This window comes from Syngnathus leptorhynchus, chromosome 13 (assembly GCF_054491065.1).
Source record: "Syngnathus leptorhynchus isolate UIUO chromosome 13, UIUO_Slep, whole genome shotgun sequence".
Taxonomy (NCBI): Eukaryota; Metazoa; Chordata; class Actinopteri; order Syngnathiformes; family Syngnathidae; genus Syngnathus; species Syngnathus leptorhynchus.
The window spans coordinates 10479127-10488237 of record NC_141207.1 but is presented as its reverse complement, the minus strand read 5'-3'; the positions used below and the strand labels follow the sequence as shown (position 1 = coordinate 10488237).

The following is a 9111-nucleotide window of genomic DNA, read 5'->3' as shown; positions in this document are numbered from 1 at the left end:
ATTAAGAGCCGACGGTTATTTGTCACGTTAAATGATTCCCGCAGAATGATACACATGATGGATACGCAGGGCAGAAATGAAATTGAAATTTGGTTTGCATAATATCCTCTGGATTTGCCATGGAGAACAAAAATCAGCCATTCGTCTGAACTCCTATTGCTTTCACAATACATTGGCCGCTGTTATTAAAGGAGTCGTCAGCGCAGCTTAAAGTAAATGATTCGGCTTCCTTCGGGCGTGCGGGATTCAGACCGTGCGCCCGCTGATAGCTCCGTAATGGACTTTTCCCGTTCATTAACTGAGTTATAGCGTTGGGATTTTATGCTTTCTGGCTCTAAATTGAATGATGCATCTCCCGTGTTTAAAGTCATATTCATATTTTCAAAATCAATGTTAGTAAAATTTTATGTACACTGTTGTATTTGTTGATGGCCAAGCACTGCAAATAAAGGCATGATTGATGCTCGGGCCGGGCTCCTCACACCGTACTATTATCGCAAGTCAAACACAGACCGTAAAAAACTTTAATTAAATTTTTAATTAACAGCGCTAATCAATAGGGTGTAACATAACATCTCGCATATTTTCAATGGCATGGAGGGAAAATATCATCAAACAAATACAGAGGGACCAAATGTGATGATTTTATAGGCTAGTAAGCCCGAGGTAAGTGAGGGAGGACGGATGTTATGCTCTTTCCGTTCACGCTGCTCTTTTCAAGGTTGAGCCCAATGGCTTTGCTCTTGTCAACATGTCATTCATGGACTTTTGTCCATCACGACTAAGCGCTTGCTCTAATGTCTTTTTACAAACATATTATGATTTATCGACACCTTTCCGCTAGAATCATTGTAGCCCTCAAAGTTGTGTTACTCGTGCGATTTTCATGTCGAGCGTGTCATGTAAAGCACGATCCAGATTTGCAGAAATAGACTCACCCAAGCTCTCTCTTTCTCTCTCTCTCCCCTTGCATATGATGTCGGCGGCGGCTGTCCTTGTGTGCCTTTTCACTCTCGCTTCATTCCAAAAACATGCATTTGACATGTGATCTAGCACTCCTTGGGGTACTCCAAGACTTGCAAGACTTGTCTCCAGCGCACCCATAATCCTTATCAGTCATGAGTAGTGTATGTTGACAACATTTGAAAGTGATAAGAATAATAATCCAACTCTATCGTGGATCTGCATGAGCGCACCTATAGCTGATTTGCACACCTGCTGCCAGCTTGTTAGCCAGCCACCCACCCTAGCCTATTTAAAGCCTGCACAGCCACCATGGCAGTTTGCACGACCTGTTGTCTTGCCACGCTGCCATCCGTTCTGCTACCAGTTGGTCCCGATGATCCTGAAGCAAGATTTTCTGCCGTTACGGCGACCAACGCAAAGCTACGGAGCAGATGCTTAATGGTGAGTTTTATTTTAGATGAAGATATTTGAGCCACTCAAATTGTACATAAAGATGGACTGATAAACCTTCTTGCCCCTGTCCCACACACCATTTTTGGAATTTGTAGTTCCTTTTTTTTCAGTTGATGTATGTTTCTGTACAATGCTGTAACCTTTGCTCTTTCTGGCAGCTGTGTTGTCCCAGCGTGTGTAGCTTTGTGAATGAAAGCGTCTGTCGGGACGCACGGCGGAGGTGCGTGTTGGTCGAAAGGTCTCACACTTGCAGAGGAACCCAGTAATGACAAATATTTTCCTGTTTTTCTTCACATCACTGCCGTGTGAATTTCATCTTCAAACAACTTGATTTGATGAGCAAATGTTTGCCCAGCACCAAAAGGCCAATGAGCATGGATATGTTTTAAGTGGATGTTTGCACAGATGGAGCTTCTCTCTCTTTCATAGATCTCTCCGTTGTTACTTGTTCTCGTTCCTTTCAAAAGGAAGAAAGCAAACGGGCACATTATTGTCGTAGCTAAACTGCAGCACGGGGAGATGATGGCCTCAAGCGGACGCCAAAGTCATCGCCGCATCTCATAAATGTAGAATGATTATAAAAGTGAACGTAAACACCAAAGAACAAATGTATTGTACCCTCGGTGTCCTTTGCAAAACTTTGCCACAAAAGTCGGGAATTGGCTACCCGAGGTCGTTTGTGCTTTTTTTTTTTTGAGCGTATGCCTCCAAGCCATACACTCATAAACACACACGGTAAAAAAAAGCAACAACAAATATTTTCTGTCAGCGAGATTGCGCATACCTCCAACCTTCAAATAATTTACAGCGGACTGTTTTGTGCCGGTCATTAAATCTCAAGCCTCAAAGACAAACGTCAGGAGAAGCACGGAGAAATAATGTTTATTTTCTCAGCCCTGCTCTTGTTTTTAACCATGCTGTCAGTACACCAGAAAGTCGTATATCCAACGCATTGCTTGACCATCTGAACAGGCAGACTCTGAAAATGGATCATAAAACATCCTACAGCTGCTCCCTCATAACCTCCAAGTCTTGAAACAATGACTGTGTCCTTATAGAAAGCTATTACAATCCTTTAAAGGCCCGTGACCGAAGGGGCTCACTTTTGATTAGCACCAACAGCATTGGGACAAGGGCAAGGTTGCATTTTTCATGATCATCTCGTTATGCTTTTCTATGTTATACTGCTGGCCATTGCAACCTGGAAGATGGTTCAATTCCTTTGCGAGAATTTAGAATTTAGCATGAGTGATAGCCAGAATGGAAGTGAATCAAATTGTAGAATTCACCATTGAATCGTATCACATCTCATGTATGGCGAGCACAGTTGGAAACAGACAGACAGACAGACACTTGGGGTTAGGGTTAGTTACAAAGAATGATGCTTTTTTTTTTTTAAATCTCATCAAATGTGCTTGGGATAAAAATGAATCCTGGCTTCCATTAACAGTGCAAAAAATAGGGCCTAAAATTGAGCTAAACAAAACCCTTTATTAGAATGGGAGGCAATTCAACATTTAGGAGATGAAAGTGGGTGAGAAAGATTGTTGTCTGGACATCAAGTGCAAACACAGCTTTCCCTCCCCCCTGTCACCCAGATTTGTTGCCGCTGCTCCAAATTCACACTGAGGCTTTCTTTAATAACAAATCATTTCTTTCAAAGTATACTTTTTAATCCGGCCACGCTTGACAGGTCCCATCCTTTCCGTTGAGGGCCAAGACTACTCGGGGGCCAGGCCAATGAGGCCCGGGCCGAGCTGGCCAAGCCACGGGCTGACTGGGGTGATTTGTCAGAGCGCTCTGCCGCGGCCGCTGCGATGGATTTATCCCAAGGTAAATGGAGATCACTGGCCGTGGCTCCAACGTTCTGATTACACGGCCTCTCTGCAAGTTGCATTGATAGATGTTGCTTGTGTTTATCTATTTACAATGCCACTAAATTTGTGAATACAATGTAACACGGGGAGAAGGGCGATGACTCTGGGGGGGGGGGGGGGGGGGAGTGAGCGAGCGCCAGTCCGGTGCCATTTGATTTATGCTACGCAATGCAGAGCAATAGAGAGACTGCTCGGGATGAAGCGGCTCGCTGGGGCGGAGGTTGGGATTTTAAATTGGAGGTCAGGAGGGTGCAAAATGAATCTCATGCATTTTTTAGCCCGGGTGCTGTCCACCATGCCACCATGTAAGAATAACAAACATGCAGCAAAAGGAATGAGAGGATGGAGCCACGGGACAGCACAATGTACTTTGGAGACAAGAATGTTGAACCTGCTGAAGATGGACGGTAGAGCGGCCGATGCTTTTCATATCCAAGCTGTAGTGTGGAGTCGTCGTGGCCAGGGACAATCAGTGGGACAGCTTTGCCTCAGACAGCCTTTTCCATCTTGTGCTCATTTAGCCAACATAACCTCCGCTGATCTATAGTCCTGTCCAATTGTCTGGAATAAATGTGAATTGATTCAAAGAATTTCTTTGGTTGCAGGGGGGGGAGGGGCATGTTTTCGTTTTCATTCAACCGTAGCCGGATGACTTGCTCCCCAAGATATAAATGAATAGAACAAAAGAGAATGCTAGCGTAATAATGGATGTGCGCAACAATTTCGCTGTCTTTTACATTCGGTAAGAGTCTCGGGACTTTTACTGGCTTTACCATTATGAAAAGTCACAAATTGAACGCCTTGTCAATTCAGCATCATGGGCCTCGGCTGTTTCTATTGAAATGAGAAAATATAGAGTCAGTCCGAATAAGTGGAAATCAACTAGTGATCATCATTAGCCACGAGAAGACATTGTTAGGATGCCCAGTAGGCCATTGTTTCTGCACCCTCCACTCCACTCCACTCAGCTCCGCTCCACTCATTGTTTCCTCAGCCTATTGAAGTAAAGACAACTGCGCCTTGTGAGAGACGTGAGTGATTATGCATCAGTAAAATCCCGCCGAGTATACATCACTGCCACCGAGACACACCCAACGCGATGAATCGGGTCACATGAGAGCAGTGCATCGGGCAGGGCCCGCTGACAGTTACTAATGTAGCCACCGTGGTCACTAATAGGAGTGTACAAATTGCCAGAGGTGTATCAACTTTGCCTATCGGGGCATCTTTGAAGGAAAGCAGGTAACTAAATCCACTGCTCCGGCCAGATGAAGGGGCTGGACTCTTCAAACAAAGAGGAGGTAGGGAGGGAGGGCAACACTTACACAAGTCAATGGGGATGAGATGGAAAGATGGAGAATGGCTGCTCTACTGCAGAAGCCACGAGGAGCTCACCGCTGGTGGGCTTCTTACCACACTTTGATCAAAGTGAAAGATTTCTAATGATAATGACAAGCTAGACTAGAAATTTTGATGAGATTTTGCAAATGTCTGATTGAAAGAATGTTGTATGTTTGCATCATTGTGGCATATGGACTGGCTTTCCTAGTCACACCTGTCTGCTGCAGTTTGCATAGGGGCCAAGGGAAATGCAACAAGCATGCGGTGGGTGTCTGTGCATGGCGCTGCACCTGGCATCCTAAAGAAAGGCTCAGTGTCATGTTGCGTGTTACCTTGTTTTGCAGCCACTGGCATGAATAACAAAGCTCTGAGGAAATAGCCATCACGAAAACCTCTTTGTGCTGGCCTAATATTACGAAGCAACAATGAGGTGTACCGTTAGCTGAGTCCAATCCCACACCAAAATATATACAGCAGCACTCATTGACTTACCTTTTGTGTTGTCAAAGTTATGATACTTGGATTTAGCCTGTGTCCTTTCCCTTGGCGGGTGACTCGTTGGTCAGGCTAAGACCTCTGGTGTTTGCTGTAAGTCTATGCGCAGATATGTGCCAGTGTGGTGCGACTTGGCCTGTGGCTCGGCGGTGGACGGACACTCTGAAGCCTTTTGTGTTTGTGTACCTTCATGTGTGTACGTAGCCGTGACCTCTGCTGTGCACGACACCTGTGTCCACTAAGAGTTACGCGGCCCAAATACTTGCAGCTGGTAGCCGCGCCCATCATCTTCATCTTTTTTCCTTATATTGATATGGGATGGAGGCTGATGGAGCCAGCTGATGGAGAAATTTCCAGCTGGGAATGTGCATTTTCCTGTTTTTGTTTTTTTTACCCTTGATGTTGAGCGGCGCCGCCTTGGAGCTCGGGAACGATCAGACTAAGAAAGGATCTAAAAATACGGAAACAGATCTACAGATCTAAGAGTGAAAGATCAGACTAAGAAAGATGATCATTGAATTGCGGCTGATGCCACCCACGATGAGATTTGGTTAGCCACGCATGCGCTGACGTCCCGCTTTGCAGGGTGGGCGGCGGAGCAACATTCTCTCGCCACAGCTGCTGGCCCAGAATGTTGCTCCACACCACATTGCACATCCAGTGCCATTCAAAACACAACATTCTTATTTTTGCATGGTTGTCCATGGGGACACATTTTTGGTGAAGTAAGTGACTGCTTGTGCACAATTTCTACAATTTTTCATTTTTTTTACACTCTGATCCTTGGTCATCAGCTTGTTCCCATAGAAACGCACACACTCGGCCTTGGTACACACTCGCACGTAAGCGCATGTGCACTCCTTGCAGGATTATGACATGTTATTAATTGCCACCATTATCGGTGACAGCTTGCCCGAGAATGTGGCCTTTCTCTGGGGGGCATTTGGCCTGGCGTTGCAGAAAAGGATGAGAAAAGAACAAACAGACACGGAGCCAAGAAAAGGGCACAATGAGTGATGGATAGCGAGAAAGAGCCAGTGGAGGTGTAATACAAAAGGGATTGTGGCATTGTGAATAATTGATCAGAAAACGTTTTTCTTGGTCATTTTGGCAGACCTACAAATCCTCCCTGATCTCTCTCTAGGTAGGCTTGGACATAATATTGTGTGTGGATCAAAGACGGAGGAGGGACAAGTCTGATGACTTGTCGACCCGCGGTCGTCAAGCGAGGGCGGCGTGCCATTTCATAAAACTTAGCAGCTATTACCGAGCCTTGTCCGTCCATCCATCCGTCGGGAAATTCTGTAAGCCAATTTGTCAACACAATTAACACGTGAATGCTTGCCAATGTATCATGATGCAAGTGGCACAGTCCACAATCAATCTGTTGCCTGGGTGGCCCTGCCTCCTTCTACTCACTGGTTCCCTCCTTCTGCCCTTCCAAACGCACATGCAAACGGAAAAGCACTGTAGTGACAGACCCTGATGAAATGAATGTTTGTTCATTCAGCCAATAGAAAATGCGCAGGCAGGTCTCAATGTGATGTTGTTGTCGGTATGTGAGGTGCCGTGCACCTTGTCAAGGTGCTTATCACGCACTTCTCGTGATTTCATCGTATTATTTGTCAGGGTGAGAACGGGATGTCATTTTGGTAGCTAGGCAACAAGAGTTCTCAACAGACATTTCATTCCATTTTGGGTTCCAATTTGAATGGGTTGAGTGTGTCCTCTCCATTTTACTTTTCTGTTACTTCTACTCTCTTCCATGTGTTTTTTTTTTTGTTTTCCTCTTTTGTGCCCATGTGAGTGCACAGGAGATTTGTACACCTCGGCGAGGCGCGCTTCTGGCCAGCCGTGTGGGCATTTATCAAAGCCCTGCTTGGTAATGACCACTCAGCAGTGGGGAAATTGAGCTGACCTCGGGGCCAAAGCTGTTAGAGGGGACTGGTGGTAAGGCCAGTGGGGTCAGGCCATCCTTGTCCCACCCACTTAGTGAGCAGTTAGCGCCCAAGCATTAGTTTACTATTTGGCGACTGTAAACACGCTCCACACAGATACGCTGGTGGATGTCAAAGCCTCGATACCTCAACACTTCAATGTTTATCTGACATAAGTTGGAAAACAAAAAAACTTTGCCACTTGACCCTGAAAAGAATCCAAAACGGGGCTTCTACAATCAATTTGGGGGATTATAAAATAAAAAAACTACACAATAAAAAATATTTTTTTTCAAGTGTGTATTCATTTCAAAGCAATTTACTTATGTGTTGATTTAGTGGTGTAGCATTATTGATTGAATTTATTTCATTTTTTCATCATTCTCGTCAATGTTTTTGCTGCTTAAATAAAATAATCAGCTCTGGGATACTTTCAACGCAGCCAAATCACACAATTTGCAATGATCAAATGTAAGGCATTCAATAGTGGCAGGCCATTCACAGCGCAGCCCCTCCCACGTCCGTCTGACCTTTATTGGCGTCTTTCCAGACGCAATGGAGACGCCACAATTGCCACAGCGTGTTAATGCCAGGAGCCCACATTGAGAGAGAGATCTGTGGCTCTTGTTAGCAGTATTTAACTCAGCTATGTCTCCAGGCCCTCGCTAACAACAGCCGAGAGGCCGCGGCGGGTCCGGGGAAAGAGAAAAATCCACAGGGGAGCTGCGCAAATACAATCAATACGGCCACAGATGGAACAAGTCGTGGGGGTGGAGACAAAAAGAGCAAGAATAGTCACTTTTGCAGAGCGGAATAAAAATCTGAACTTTAAAATTGATAAGGATTGATTTCCCTGACAAGGGATCATAACATACATCCCTTCAGAGATGCCGGGCGGGCGCATAAAGGCGAGAGAGGAGGTTGTAAATCTGACTGCAGAACAGCAATTAGCCTTTTCGCGGTGAAAAGATATGGAGAATCTTTACGGTTTCATCAAATGGCATTAGGCACGCCCCGAGGCCGAGAGGATTCCGCGGGAAGACAAATGTTAGAATAAACTTGTTTAGACAGATGGATTGGATGGAATTCTCCACAAAGTTCACTATTTTCCCTCCCAGATCCATATAGATCACTTAGAAACGCTTAGTTCATTATGTGACTTCTATTAAATGTCACACTGGGTTCAAGTAACACTAAACAACTAGCACAGCACCCTTTGCCGGCCTTTTCCATCAAATATCCTGTGGCTATCCTTTTGGCTAAATGAAGCAACAACAAAAAAGACATTATTATTACCGTTGACAAAATATTTGAGGATTGTTAAATGGCATTGCTTTTTGCATTTAGTCTTTTAGTATGTAAAATTCATATGTGATTTGTTGAAAGGAAAATAATGTCTCACCGATGGTTGAAGTATTTGTACTTTCTGATGTTTATTTGTGGTCCTATAATTCGGGAACAACAACGAAATATCAGAAAATAAACCATTTTTAAAAAATTGGTGCGTGCGTGTGCGTGCATCCTTGCATTCATGAACATTTTTTTTAATCAACATGAGGTCTGATTAGCAGAAGCCCTCCCGCTCCTAAAAAAAAAAAAAAATTGTAGCTAATTCCTCTTCAAATGAGCAATTGGGTCGAATGAGCAGGGTGCTTTTGATCAAAGCTAACATTGTACAGTACGCTGGTGAGCAGATGGCGAGTAATAAATCCTCAGGCATGCCCCGACACATATTAGCATTTAGTGAGCACACCGCAGCCTGCCAAAAATGTTGCCAATATCAGATCATTTTGGAAACGGTGACTTAAAAGTTTCCCACAACAAGAAGGTTGTGGGTACAATACCAGCTCAGCCCTTTTTTCCGTGCCATGATTCTTTTTTTATTGGGATATCTTGGCCATATTAATTTCCAGTCACACAGGACTTAAATAATGTATCTGGTTGTGTTGTCACATTGCATGGATGCCATGTTGGGAAATCTCACATTTGGCTTGCGTGTCACTTTAATATTTAGGGTCTACTGTGAGCGCGGGGGGGGGCAC

General features: G+C 44.6%; 1 long non-coding RNA gene across 1 annotated transcript; it reads left to right on the top strand.

Annotated features, from left to right (window-relative positions):
- Nucleotides 1–1288: 1288 nt before the first annotated feature.
- LOC147047684 (uncharacterized) lies at nucleotides 1289–3853 on the top strand. Its single transcript, XR_015068042.1, has 3 exons — nucleotides 1289–1407; nucleotides 3113–3252; nucleotides 3575–3853. It is a non-coding gene; the product is annotated as an uncharacterized LOC147047684 (long non-coding RNA).
- The last annotated feature ends 5258 nt before the right edge of the window (nucleotides 3854–9111 follow it).